At 41.2% G+C, this 14,494-nt stretch overlaps 1 non-coding gene across 1 annotated transcript; it reads left to right on the top strand.

The window, feature by feature from the left end:
• Window positions 1-351: 351 nt before the first annotated feature.
• Window positions 352-424, top strand: TRNAE-UUC. Its single transcript has one exon. It is a non-coding gene; the product is annotated as a tRNA-Glu (tRNA).
• Window positions 425-14,494: the final 14,070 nt, after the last annotated feature.

The raw sequence follows: 14,494 nt of genomic DNA, 5'->3' as shown, positions 1-14,494 counted from the left end.
GATAAAATCAACTTGGATTTATCTGGTAGGTTTAATCTGTTTACATTTATTGTATTGACTGATATGTTTTGAGTTACTAGTACCATCTTCCTTTTTGTCTTTAATTTGTTCTCATTTCTGTGTATTTTAAACAGATTAAACCTACCAGTTAAAAAACAGATAATCCAAGTGGATTTTATCTAATTCATGTAGTTTACAAGAGACCCATCTAAAACGTGAGACCATGAAAATCTTAAATGTGGAGAAATAGAAAAGGATATACTAGGTAAGTATTAACCAGAAGACAGGTAGATAGGTCAAAATAGACTTTAAGAGCAAAAAAGTACAATAGTTAAGAATATGGCCCAGAATTCCCTAATGGTCCAGTGGTTAGGACTCAACACTTTCACTGCCAGGGCCCCAGGTTCAATCCCTGGTTGGGGAATTAAGATCCTGCAGATCACATGGTGCAGCCAAAAAACAAAAAGAATATGGCTCTGGTATAAAAGGTAACTAGTCTAAATGTTCAGTCATCTTAACTATAAAACACAAATAATAATAGTACCAGAAATAGATTAAATAGAAAATAAATATATGAAAGAAAGTCAAAACAAAAAGTCAGTCTTTGAAAATACCAATGAAATGAGCAAATGCCCAGTAATAATAATAAATTTTTTTAAAGACTAGACATGAATAAATATTGGGAATAAAAAACTGAACAATAGATCTAGAGTAGTTAAGATGCAAAAATTTAATTATGTAAGTAAAGATGCAAAAAATCTACAAACAAGTCTATACTGATAAATTCTAAATTTGGATTAAATTGACAAATTCTTTTTTAAAATAATATAGGAAAACTAATTCTAGAATAAATTAAAAATTTGAATAATAAACTTTAAAATCTCATCTCAAAAGAACACCCGGCCCAGATATTAATACAAGTAAGTTCCACCACATTTTCAAGGAACAAACCTTCCAGTGTTATATAAATGATTCCCCAAAACAGAGAAAAAGGAAAACTATGTCAACTACATCCTGTGAAGCAAGGTGATACTGAAACCAAAGGAGATTAGTTATGAAATGAAGATAACAGGCCAATGTTACTCATAAACAGATACAAAAATCCTAAACAAAATATTAGAAAAATGAATTCAGTGACGTATAAAAAAAGATTATACATGATCAAGGAGAGCTGATCTCAAGAAAGCAAGGATAGTTTTACATTAGAAAATACATTAAGGACTTCCCTGGCAGTCCAGTGGCTAAGACTTGGAGCTTCCACTGCAGGGGCCACAGGTTCAATCCCCTGTCAGGAACTATGATCCCACATGTCATGGGGCATGGAAAAAATATATAGATATGGATATAGATATAACCACATTAACAGATTATCATCCCAATAAACAAACCTTTAATAAAAATTAACATCCGGGGACTTCTTTGGTGGTGCAGTGCTGAAGACTTCATCTTTCAATGTAGGGCATACGGGTTCCGTCCCTGGTTGGGGAACTAAGAGCCCTCATGCCTCACAGTCAAAACATCAAAATATAAAACAGAAGCAAAATCCAATAAAGACTTTTAAAATGGTTCACATCAAAAAAAATTTTTAATTAACATCCATTAAAAACAGTCTTAGTAAAACAACAATAGAAGAAAAATTAACTTGATAGAAACAGCTACCAAAAATCCACAACAAATACTATTATTAATGGTGAAACTTCAGAAGCATTGTCTTTACATCTGGGAATAAGACCAATGTGCCTGCTATCTCCCTTTCTATTCAACATCATCCTAGAGAGTGTGATCAGTGCCTGGGATAAGAATAATAAAAGAAATAGGACTGGAAAGGAAAAATCAAAGCTATCACTACTTAAGGAGGATGTAGCTGTCTGTATATAAAATAGATAACTAATAAGAACCTACTGTCCAACACAGGGAACTCTACTCAATACTCTGTAATGACCTATATGAGAACAGAATCTAAAACAGAGTGGATATATGTATATGTATAACTTCATTGATTCCCTTTGCATATAGCAGAAACATAATATTGGAAGTCAACTATACTCCAATGAAAATTAATTTTAAAATATATATATAAAAATCTAAAATTATTAGACATAACAAAGTTTGGTAAGGTGACTGGATACAAGGTCAATAAATGAAAGATCAAGGGACTTCCCTGATGGTCCAGTGGCTAAGACTCCACCCTCTCAATGCAGGGTGCCCAGGTTCAACCCTGGGTCAGGGGACCAGATCCCACAAGCCTCAACTAAGATTTCATGTACAGCAACTAAGTCCTGGTGTAGCCAAATAAATAAATAAATGTTATAAATAAATAATCAATTGCCATCTCTACTCTTCCAAAAGAGATTTTTTTAATTCCTATATCAATAAAAATGTTTAAATAGATTAAAATATATTAAAGAAAATATAAATAAATGTATTATGTGCAGGGATAGGAAATCTCATAACATCAACTCATAATTGACATAAGTTGATATTACAATGTCAATGGTTCCAATATTGATATATAAATTCAATGCAATTCTGATGAAAATCCCAATGGATATTTTCAAGAAACCAGCAGGTAAATTCTAAAATGTATATAAAAGTACTGTGGGCCAAGTATAACTAAGGTACTTTTTTAAAAAGGACAGAGGGAAAGGACTTGCCCTACCAGAAATTAAGACATATTATAAATTCTTGCTATAAAATTATAGTACTTGAGATAGTGGATGCCAGAGCAGGAAGGGACAGACTGTCCAATGGAAAAGAATAGCAAGCCCCAAAACAGATCTGCTGGGAAAAACCCTGCAGGTGATTGGATAAAGCCTGGACTATTGAACAACTAGTACCAGGACATCTGGGCCTCCCTGGTGGCTCGGTAATAAAGAATCTGCCTGCAACACAGGAGACACAGTGTCTATCCCTTGGTTGGGAAGATCCCCTGAAGAAGGAAATGACGACCCGCTCCACTGTTCTTGCCTGCGAAATCCCATGCACAGAGGAGCCTGGTGGGCTATAGTCCGTGGGGTTGCAAGAGTCAGACATGACAGCAACTAAACCACCCACCACCAATAGGACACCTATTTACCTGTATCAGAAATAAGTAAAATCCAATCCATATTTCAACCTTAAAGAAAAATTAATTTCTGCTGAAGAGGGAAGGATTTCTGAAGACATTCTTTAAAAAGGCTAACCAAAAAAGAAACACTGATAAATTTTTCTATGTTAGATTTTTTTTTTCTCCTGGCCATTTGTTTCACCATAAACAAGGTGAAGAGAGAAAAAGAAGGTATTTACAAGGATTTGTACACAGCATTTATAAAGAACTTCTGGAAATCATTGAAAGGAAAAGACTATTTCCATTAAAGTAACAGAATAACATTGACAATAATCCCCCAAAATATAAAGTATTTTTAAATATCCTTGAAGTATTTTTAAATCTCCACCAAGGAGCTGGAATAAGAGTACGGGAAAACTAGGCCAACCATCTAAGGGCAATTGGGAATTGGGAGCCCAGAGAGGTAAGCAGAGCACCTGAGCAAGCACTACACATGAGGAAGAAAGTCACATGCATTTTCTCTGATCTCAGAATCAACTGCTTAACACAGTACTGGGGATCCTGGACAACATTGCTGTATTCAGAAACAAAAACAAATAAGAAATTTGGTGTCTTCCCTGGTGGTATGATGGACAGGAATCTACCCACCAGTGCAGGGGACTCGGGTTCGATCCCTAGTCAGGGAAGATTTCACATGCTATGAAGCAACTAAAGCCCATGAGCCACAACTACGGAATCCCATACACCTAGAACCTATTCTCTGAAACAAGAGACGCCACTGCAATGAAAAGCCCCCCCACTGCAACAAGGAGTAGCCCCCATTTGCCACAACTAGAGAAAGCCTGAGTGCAGCAACAAAGACACAGCACAGCCAAAAATAAATAAATCTTAAAAAAAATTAAAAGAGGAGTATTTAAAACATCATTATTTAGAGAGATTATGACCATCACCCTAAATAAACCAATAAAATCAATGTGTGTGTGCTTAGTCGCTCAGTCGTGTCTCTTTTCAACCCCATGGACTTCAGCCCATCAGGCTCCTCTCTCCATGGGGATTCTCCAGGCAAGAATACTGAAGTGGGTTGCCATGCCCTCCTCCAGAGGATCTTCCTGACCCAGGAATCAAACCCAGGTCTCCTGATTTGTAGGTGGATTCTTTACCATCTGAGCCACCAGAATCAATAAACAAAATTAATAAAACAGTTTAGCAGGATGGTGGTTACAAAATCAAATTACCAAATGTCAAGAGCAATAACATAGAAGCTATACCCTAGAAGCAGTAATCTAGAGAAAAAATCCAGAAGATAACCTAGAAAATCTTTGAAAATGAAGACACTATTCAGAAAAGCACATTAAGCAAGATATTATCAGGAAATTAACAGAGGACACCCAAGACTTCCATGGAGAAATTTTCTGAAACCTTCTTAAGATATAAAGATTATCTTAGTAAATGGGGAGACATTCCACACTCTTGTTTAGAATAACATAATAAAGATGTCAAGTTAACTTTTAGAAATTTATAGAAATTCAACAGAATCTAATCAGAATTTCAATTAGATCATTTTTAGGAACTCCAAAAATTATTCTAAAATTTATAAAGAAGAAAAAAGACCATAATTGCTAGTCAATTCTGAAACAAAGCAAAGAGGAGTCTCTCACTCTACCATCTATAAAGACATATAAAGAAGCCATGGTATGTCTGTGGCTTTCTTGGTGCAAAAAGAAACAAATAGAATTAAATGAGAGGGCCTGGAAACTAATAGATACAGATGGAGACAAGGATGCAGACGAAGACCGGGGGGGGGGGGGGGGGGGGGGGGGGGGGGGGGGGTGGGGGGGGGGGGCGGTGGGGGGGTGGGGGGGGAGGAAAAGAGAAATATGGCAACTATATTGATTCAATTCTATCAAAAAGGACTTCTGCTTATTGAAGGATGCAATGGACAAATTTAAAAGACAGACAGGAATTCCCTCGTGGTCCAGTGGTTAGGACTCGGGGCTTTCACTGCTGGGGTCTGGGTTCAATCACCGATCAGGGAGCTAAGATGCCACAAGCAATATATATATTGCTTATATATATTGCTTTAATGTATATATTATATCTACCCTCTGTCTTTTTATATATATATATATATATCTACCCTCTGTCTTTTAATATATATTAAAAGACAGAGGGTAGATTGGGAGGAGGTTTTTACAACATTTAACACTGAAAAGTTCAAATATTAAAAATATAAATGCTGCTGCTGCTGCTGCTAAGTCGCTTCAGTCATGTCCGACTCTGTGCGATCCTGTAGACGGCAGCCCACCAGGCTGCCCCGTCCTGGGATTCTCCAGGCAAGAACACTGGAGTGGGTCGCCATTATGAAACGCCTACAAATCAACAAGAAAGAGAAGGAATTCCAGTAGAAACTTTACAAAAGAAATAAATACATGGGTATTTTACAGACAATGAAACCCAAAAGATTAACTACATGAAGAATGAGATTGTCACTTTGCACACATTAAAGTGGCAACATTAAAAAGCTAGATTATGCCAACTGTTGTGGCCACAAGAGAATACGGGACCCCTAAATCCCCACGTGACCTAATGCGCCACTGGTGGGTATGAAAGTTGGTGCTGCCATTCTAGAGAACTACTGGCAGCACACACACACACACACACACAGCCCTAACCACTCCCTTCTTGGGCTTCATCTTAGAGAACTTTTCACATAGAAATGCCTACATGATCCATGCTCGAGCACATTCACTGCAGTGTTGTTTGAGGTCATGGCTGATGGGCAGCAGTCTAGACATTTAGGTGAACCATGGAGAGATGCCCGCTGTGGAGGGCTGTGCAACAGTAGGTAAACGTATAGGCATGGAAATACCTTGGAAACAGAGTGTTGAACTAACACAACATTATAAAGCAATTATACTCCAATAATAATAATAATAAAAAGAGTGCTGAATGAAATGAGAAATAGAATGATCTATTACTTATACCATTTAGGTAAATTAAAATATTTGTACACGAAACAATACTTTACAAGAACATATGCAAATAAAAAATGCATATCAAACATGATAGAATAAGTTGACTTTGGCAAGGAAGGGATTGGGAGAGGAGAACGATATTATAGCTATGGTTTTTCTAGTCGTCATGTACGGATGTCACAGTCGGACCATAAAGAAGGGTGAATGCCAAAGAGTTGATGCTTTCGAATTGTGGTCCTGGAGAAGACTGTTGAGACTCCCTTTGACTGCAACAAGATCAAACCCCTCAATCCTAAAGGAACTCAGCCATGAATATTCACTGGAAGGACTGACACTGAAGCTGAAGCTCCAATGGGCCACCTGATGTGAAGAGCCGATTCACTAGAAAAGACCAGGCCCTGATGCTGGGAAAAATCGAGGGCAGGAGAAGGGGGCAACAGAGGATGAGATGGCTGGATGGCATCATTGACTTAATGGATTCAGTGTGCGCAAACTCTGGGAGATAGTGAAGGACAGGGAAGCCTTGTCTGCTGCAGTCAAGGGGTTGATTCTTTGCTGGGGTTGCAAAGAATCAGACACGACTTAGCAACTGAACAACGATGATTATATTGATAAAAAGGACTCAACAATTAAGATGGGGAATAAAAAGGCCTTTCAAGTACAAATGATAATAGAGGGTGAAGGTCATGAACTGAGCTTTATAATTAACTCAACCCTCTGCTTCTGGGGTTCAAAAAAAAAATGTAGAAAAAGAGAGAGTGACTAGGTCGGTACTTTAGATAAGGTGATCTGGGTGGGTCTCCTCTGTAAGGATCAAAGGCAAACAGTAAAGAATAAATGAGGAAAGAAAGGGATAGGGTGAAAGATAAGAACTGGGTTGTCAGGACACATCACATAGGAATTTAGAAAGAAGTCAGATTTTTTTCTAGCCTGATGAGATATCACTGGTGATTTTAAGCAGAGGGTGTAAGGATCTGAGTTACAGTTTTTAAAGATCACTTTGTGGGAATTCGGGGTTGACATATATACACTATTGGTTTTATTTATTGTTATCCAGTCACTAAGTCGTGTCCAACTCTTTGGGACCCCATGGACTGCAACATGCTAGGCTCCCCTGTCCTTCACTATCTCCCAGAGTTTGCCCAAATTCATGTCAGCATCATGCTTCAGCATGAGTCCTTCTTATGAATATTCAGGGTTGAATTCCTTTAGGATTGACTGGCTTGATCTCCTTGCAGTCCAAGGGACTCTCAAAAGTCTTCTCCAGCACCACAGTTTGAACACCATCAGTCCTTATGAATATTCAGGGTTGATTTCCTTTAGGATTGACTGGTTTGATCTCCTTGCAGTCCAAGCGACTCTCAAAAGTCTTCTCCAGCACCACAGTTTGAAAGCATCAATTCTTTGGCTCTCTGCATTCTTTACGGTCCAGATCTCACATCCACACATGACTACTGGAAAAACCATAGCTTTAACCATATGGATCTTTGTTCACAGTGATGTCTCTGCTTTTTTTTTTTTTTTTTTTTTTTTGAAAACAGGTTCCCTTTTTTATTCCACACATACTGTACACACAACCGGAGAAGGGCAACAGCTACTCCATTATTATTTTTCTTGTTGTTGTTCAGTGATGTAAGCAGCACTTATAAATGTTACAAGAAAAACCCTGTAAGCATCCAGTCCACCCGATGAAGAAACGGAAGTGTAAGGCTTTTCTTCATCTGTCCTCACGCCCTCCCCTCCCCAACCCAGAAAAAGGCTCAAGTATTTGAAACAATTTACAGGCATATGTACAAAAGGGATGGGTTGTTTTTTTCTTTTTTTCTTTTTGTTACAACATGAAGAGAAAAAATAGACCAGATGAGCACAGATGCATTTTCACATTCAAAAAGAACCGCAGACCTCCGAGTGGCTCTAGATGTGATCACCAACGAGTTTAAAAAGAAAAAAGAAAAATTAATGCTGACCTGTGAAGGTGTAAAACAACAAACAGGTGAGATGAAGATGGAATGTTAGAAAGATTGCACATCCATGAAAAAGAAGCACTTCCGGCTTCAATCACTTTTTTTTTTCCTTTTTTTTTTTTTTTTTCTTAAGGATGCTATTGAAGGGTTTTTTGATAAAGTAGCCAACAGCACCAAAAAAGAACAGAATGGATTTCCTAATGAAATCAGGCACAGGTTTCCCTCACGTGACCCCTCCAAGGCAGGCAGTCTTTCTTCTCTTCCTCTTTCTCCTTAAACAGATGCATAGTGAAGTGCTGGTAGAGAGAGCCCAGTGGCTCCGACCTCCTCATTTTGCCTATGGTTAGGAAACAACGTCCGCCTTCAGCTGCCACAACCGCCCAAAGAAACAAAATGGGGATTCTCCGGTTTTTAACACTTACAAACTCATCCCACACGTGACAGAAGAAAAGACAGCCAAAGTAAAGCCATTTCGTTCAAGTTTTTTTTGTTATGTGTGTGTGTATGTGTCTATCCCTTTTCCTCTCTAGAAAAAATCTGCTCACATGACTGATGGTTTTAAAATTTGTTCTGCCTCTGCTTTTTAATACATTGTCTAGGTTTGTCATAGCTTACCTTCCAAGGAGCAAGCATCTTTTAATGTCATGGCTGTAGTCACTGTCCACAGTGATTTTGGAGCCCAAGAAAATAAAATCTGTCACTTCTATTTGTCATGAAGTGATGGGACTGGCTGCCATGAGCTTAGTTTTTTGAATGTTGAGTTTTAAGCTAGCTTTTTCACTCTCCTCTTTCACCCTCATCAAAAGCCTCTTTAGTTCCTCTTCATTTTCTGCCATTAGAGTAGCATCATCTGCATAGCTGAGGTTGTTGATATTTCTCCTGGCAATCTTATTTCAGCTTGTGACTCATACAACCAAGCATTTCACATGATGTACTCTGCATAGAAGTTAAATAAGCAGGGTGACAATATACAGCCTTGACACACTCTTTTCCCAGTTTTGAACCAGTCCATTGTTCCATGTCCAGTTCTAACTGTTCCTTATTTACCCACATACAGATTTCTCAGGAGACAGGTAAGGTGGTCTCTTTAAGAGTTTTCCAGTTTTTTGTGATCCACACAGTCAAAGGCTTTAGTCAATGAAGCAGGAGCAGATGTTTTTCTGGAATTCCCTTGTTTTCCCTTTAATGTAGCGAATGTTGGCAATTTGATCTCTGGTTTTTCTGTTTCCTGAACCCAGCTTGTACATCTGGAGGTTCTCAGTTCACATACTGCTGAAGTCTGGCTTGAAGTATTTTGAGCATAACCTTCCTAGCATCTGAAATGAACACAATTCTATGATAGTTTGGACATTCTTTGGCATTGCCCTTCTTTGGAGTTGGATTGAAAACTGACCTTTTCAGTCCTGTGGCCACTGAGGAGTTTAATCTCTTCGACTTCTGTTAGGTCCTTACCATTTCTGTGCTTTATCATGTCAATCCTTCCATGAAATGTTCCCTTGAAATCTCCAATTCTCTTGAAGAGATCTCTAGTATTTCCCATTCTGTTGTTTTGCTCTACTTCTTTGCACTGTTTATTAAAGAAGGCCTTCTTTTTTTTTTCTTTTTTTAAATATAAATTTATTTATTTTAATTGGAGGCTAATTACTTTACAATATTGCATTGGTTTTGCCTTCTTATCTCTCCTCAATGTTCTCTGGAACTCAGCTTTCAGTTGGATGTATCTTTCCCTGTCTTTACCTTTCACTTCTCTTCTTCGCTCAGCTATTTGTAAAGCCTCCTCCAAAAGAAGACAACCATTTTGCCTTCTTGGATTTTTCTTTGGTATGGTTTTGGTCACTGCCTCCTGTACAAAGTTACAAACCTCCATCCATAGTTCTTCAGGCAGTCTATCAGATCTAATCCCTTGAATCTATTCATTACCTCCACTGTATAATCATAAGAGATTTGATTTAAGTCATACCTGAATGGCCTACACTACTGATACTATATATAAACAGGTAACTAATGAGAACCTCCTGTATAGCACAGAGAACTCACCTTGGTGTTCTGTGATGACCTAAATAGGAAAGAAATCCGAAAAGGACAGGACATACATATACATGTAGCTGGTTCACTTTGCTGTACAGCAGAAAATGACATAGCAGTGCAAAGAAACTATAATCCAATTTTTAAAAATAAAATAAATAAAGATCACTTTGGCTTCCTCGTGGAGAATAGACTGGGAATAGAAGGGCCCAGAGTAGAGATGGGGCAACTCCCCTGGTGGTCCTGTAGCTAAGACTCTGTGTTCCCAATGCAGGGGGCCCTGGTTCGATCCCTGATCAGGGAACTAGATCCCACAAGCTGCAACAAAGATCGAAGATCCCTAGTGTCACGACTAAAACCCATCACAGTCAAATAAAATAATTTTTAAAAAACAAAAGTAGAAATGGGACGACCGGCCAGGAGCTTACTGCAATGGCACTGGCAAGAGGTGAAAATGGCTCGTCGTCCGCTGGGGCTTCCCTGGCGGCTCAGTTGGTAAAGAATCTGCCTGCAATGCAGGAGACCTGGGTTCGATCCCTGGGTTGGAAAGATAACCTGGAGAAGAGAATGGCTACCCACTCCAGTATTCTTGCCTGGAGAATCCCATGGACAGAGGAGCCTGGCAGGCTACTGTCCTTGGGGTCACAAGGACATGACTGAGTGACTAACCACTTTCACAGCCTGGTGGGCAGTGGTTGTGGAGATGGAGAGGAGGGAGCAGATTCTGAATGTGTTTTGGAGGAAGAGCCATCCAAGGATGTGGGGAAATAAGGGAACAGGAGTCATCAGGACGATTACTAGATACTTGAGCAACTGGGTCGTTCGACGTGCCCATCGATGTGCCAGGATGGGGAATCTGAGCGAAGAGCCGATGAGGTAGAAACGAAGAATTCTTGGCATATAAAATTTGAGGGGCCTTTTAGACACCCAACATGAAGGTGTTGGGTAGGAAGCTGGATATGGTGTCTGGAGCTTGGGGAAGAGGTTGGTTGGGGGTTTGTTCACAGTTATACAGTAAGTTCAAATTGGAACTGGAACCCTGGCTTCTTGGTCCTGAAAACAGTTACTATCAACTTTCCTTTTAGCCAGCCAGGGTAAGTGCATCCCTGTGAAAAACAGGTGAAAGTGTTAGTTGCTCAGTCATGTCAGACTCTTTGTGACCCCATGGACTGCAGCCCGCCAGGCTCCTCTGTCCATGGAATTCTCCAGGCAAGAATACCGGAGTGGGTTGCCATTCCCTTCTCCAGGGGATCTTCCCAACCCAGGGGTCAAGCTCCCGTCTTCTGCATTGCAGGCAGATTCTTTACCTTCTGAGCCACCAGGGAGGAATGTGAAAGAAGAAAACACGATTGACAGGCAGAGTTAGGGCACCCACAGACCACATTGGCCTCACTGGGGTGCTCTCCCTCCCTGCAGGCAGAGAGGTGTGAATGTGACAAATTGTTGGAGGCCAGAGTGAGGTACTCCGCCCGTGGCAAAGGTCATGAGGAAGGAGGCTCGACATACGCAAAGGCGGGATCGAGCCTCAGGAGTCCCCCTGGAAATCCTCGAGCATCTACCCCCATAACCAGAGCCTGCCTACTTTACTACTTTGTGCTCTTACCTACCCCTCTGACTTTACGGGGGGCTGTCCCCCACCACCTCTTTCAGAGAAGGAGTTAACCTAGAGCTCCAGTTAATAAAAACTCCTGGGCATGACAAGAGTGTTTTAACCTACAAACTCCTCTGAAGGTTCTCTAGCCTGCCTGACAGGCTTGTCCGGCCACATGTGATTGCTCACAGCCTCCCAACCGTGAGAGGCACGAGATGCTTTAAACCTTCTAAAAACAGGTTCTTTAGAGAAGTTAGAAAACCATTAGTATAAGTATAGTGGGCTGATTAGAAATTGTATTGGTGAAGGGTTTTTCATTTGTTGAGCCAATGTTTGTTGCTAAGTCTCCATATCCCCTGCCCTTACACACATTAATGAATATATAGAAGAAATAAGTATTAACCTTTGATATAAATCACGTTAGACCTTAGGCTAAGTAAATTCTTTCCTTAACTAAAACCCACTACACCCTCACCCTATAGGAATGTAACTTTATTTGGGTGGCATCTGTTTTAAGAATAATCACCCCTGGAGAAATAAGTGTCCTGGTTGACTGACTGCTGTCACAAGGAGAGGGTCATAAATTGTCAGCAGGCCCCCTAGCCAGAAGATGATGTAACACCCCTAAGACCTCTGTATACATTTGTTTGAAGCACCTGACTTTGATAAAAGTCAGGACTGCTGACCCCGCGTGACTTTTGCGTAACATCTCAGTGTATAAAAGTAGACCATGGAAAATAAAGAATTGGGATCAGTTCCTCGAAAGACTGGTCTCCCCATGTCTCTCTCTCACTCTGGCTGAGTCTCCATCTGGAGCGCGGAACCCACCATGCTTACTAATTATGCCTGGGCTTCTAAGATCCGACTGGGGAGGCCTCAGTGTCTCCTCTCCTTTGGGAGAACGGAAGGACGCCTGTGGCCTACGTAAGTGGTGCAAACTTCTTGTCTTGAAGTTTTATTGGTCCCCCGCGTAAACCAAGCTACTCAGCCTCTTTTCTCCACTAAATTTTCCTACTGAGCTAGCCTCATTCTATTACTCTTTATATCTTTGATGAATAAATAATTAAATAGGTCGCCGACGCCGTCCCCGCTTCGAATACCCTGGATCAGCTGGGGCTGGACCCCGGCAACAAATGGCTTGGCCAACATAGGCAGCATTCTGAGCCCGCTGGTGGGCATGACCTCCGACCTCTACCCTTCCCTGCCTCTTTTCATCTACGGAGGGGTCCTTGTGGCTGCCTGCCCCGTCACTGCCCCCCTGCCAGAGACGCTGGGGCTGCCGCTGCCCAACACACTGCAAGACCTGGAGAGAAGGTAGGCTTCCCCCCACACCCTCAGAGCTCTAGGACCACACAAATCCTTGATCCAGTCCATTTAACAAAAAAAGAAAAAAAAAAAAACAAAACAGATCCAGGGGAGAGCGGGGACTTAGTTGGGGTCATTCAGCTAGACTCTGGTGGAGCCAAGGCCAGAATCCAGGCCTCCTGCTTCCCTGGTCCTGTTTTCACAGATAGGCAGAGTCCCCTAGAATCCTTTCCGGGACTCTCAACTCTTGGAAACAGTGGGAGATTTGGACATAAAGTGGGACAACTGAGCACAAACCTAAAAAGGATCCCCCATCTCTACTCCCACACCCCGCTTCTCCTTCCCCCGTAGGTGGAAAGAGAAATCGGGGCAGAAGCAGCAGGAGCAGCAGATGGTCCCACTCCAGCCCTCCTGAGAACCGAGCAGGGGCAGCGGGTGGACGGAGTCCCTGCATCCCCACACCAGGAGGAGGGACAGAGAAATGGTGGCCAGGGGAAGATGGGAGGGGCCTCTACTGGACCTGTGGTCCCAGAGAATACTTCCCCAGGGCCCCCACTCCCAGCCAGACCCATTCTATCATTTCATTAAAAACAGCTATGCACATAAAATGATTCCATTATATATATATTCTTTTTCAGATTCTCTTCCATTATAGGTTATTACAAGATAATGAATCTAGGTCCCTCTGCTATATAGCAGACCTTTGCTGCCACTGCTGCTGTTCAGGCACTAAGTCATGTCCAACTCTTTGTGACCCCATGGACTGCAGCAGGTTTCTCTGCAATTGCCTGGCTTCTCTGTCCTTCACTATCTCCCGGAGTTTGCTCAAATTCACGTCCATTGAGTCATGATACTCTCCAACCATCTCACCCTCTGTCGCCTCCTCCTCCTCCTGCCCTCAATCTTTCCCAGCATCAGGGTCTTTTCCATTGAGTCGGCTGTTAGTATCAGGTGGCCAAAGTATTGGAGCTGCAGCTTCAGCATCAGTCCTTCTGATGAATATTCAGGGTTGATTTCCTTTAGGGTTGACTGACTTGATTTCCTTGCAGTCCAAGGGACTCTCAAGAGTCTTCTCCAGCACCACAATTTGAAAGCATCAATTTTTCAGCTGTTACCTGAACTCATTTCCTTGCAGTTGTAGGGCTGAGGGCCCTGGCCACCACTCCAAGCCCTAGCCCTTTGTATGACCTCATTATTGTCCTTATCTTGTAGAAACCTAATGGTTTGTTTACTATTACTGGGTAAAGGTAACAGTACTTCAAAGTCCTCTAGTCAGGAAAGTGCTTCCTGGGAGGGAAGTAGGAGGGGGATTCAGGATGGGGAACATGTGTACACCCATGGCGGATGCGTGTTGATGTATGGCAAAACCAATACAATATTGTAAAGTATAAAATAAAGAAAGAAAGAAAAAAAAAAAAAAAAGAAAGTGCTTGGCAATTCCTGGAAACCGCAAGTCCTGTTTGGCTGGAGCAGACTAGTAAGGAGGCAGTGCTAGGATATTAGATCAAGGAAGAAGAGGCTGATCACACAACGGCCTGGCAAGTACTTTTGAGACTAGGAGCTTTACTCTGAAAAGGTTGAGAAAGTG

This window comes from Bubalus bubalis, chromosome 5, assembly GCF_019923935.1.
Source record: "Bubalus bubalis isolate 160015118507 breed Murrah chromosome 5, NDDB_SH_1, whole genome shotgun sequence".
Classification (NCBI taxonomy): domain Eukaryota; kingdom Metazoa; phylum Chordata; class Mammalia; order Artiodactyla; family Bovidae; genus Bubalus; species Bubalus bubalis.
Note: the sequence above shows the minus strand (reverse complement) of the source record. Positions and strands in the feature narration are given on the sequence as shown.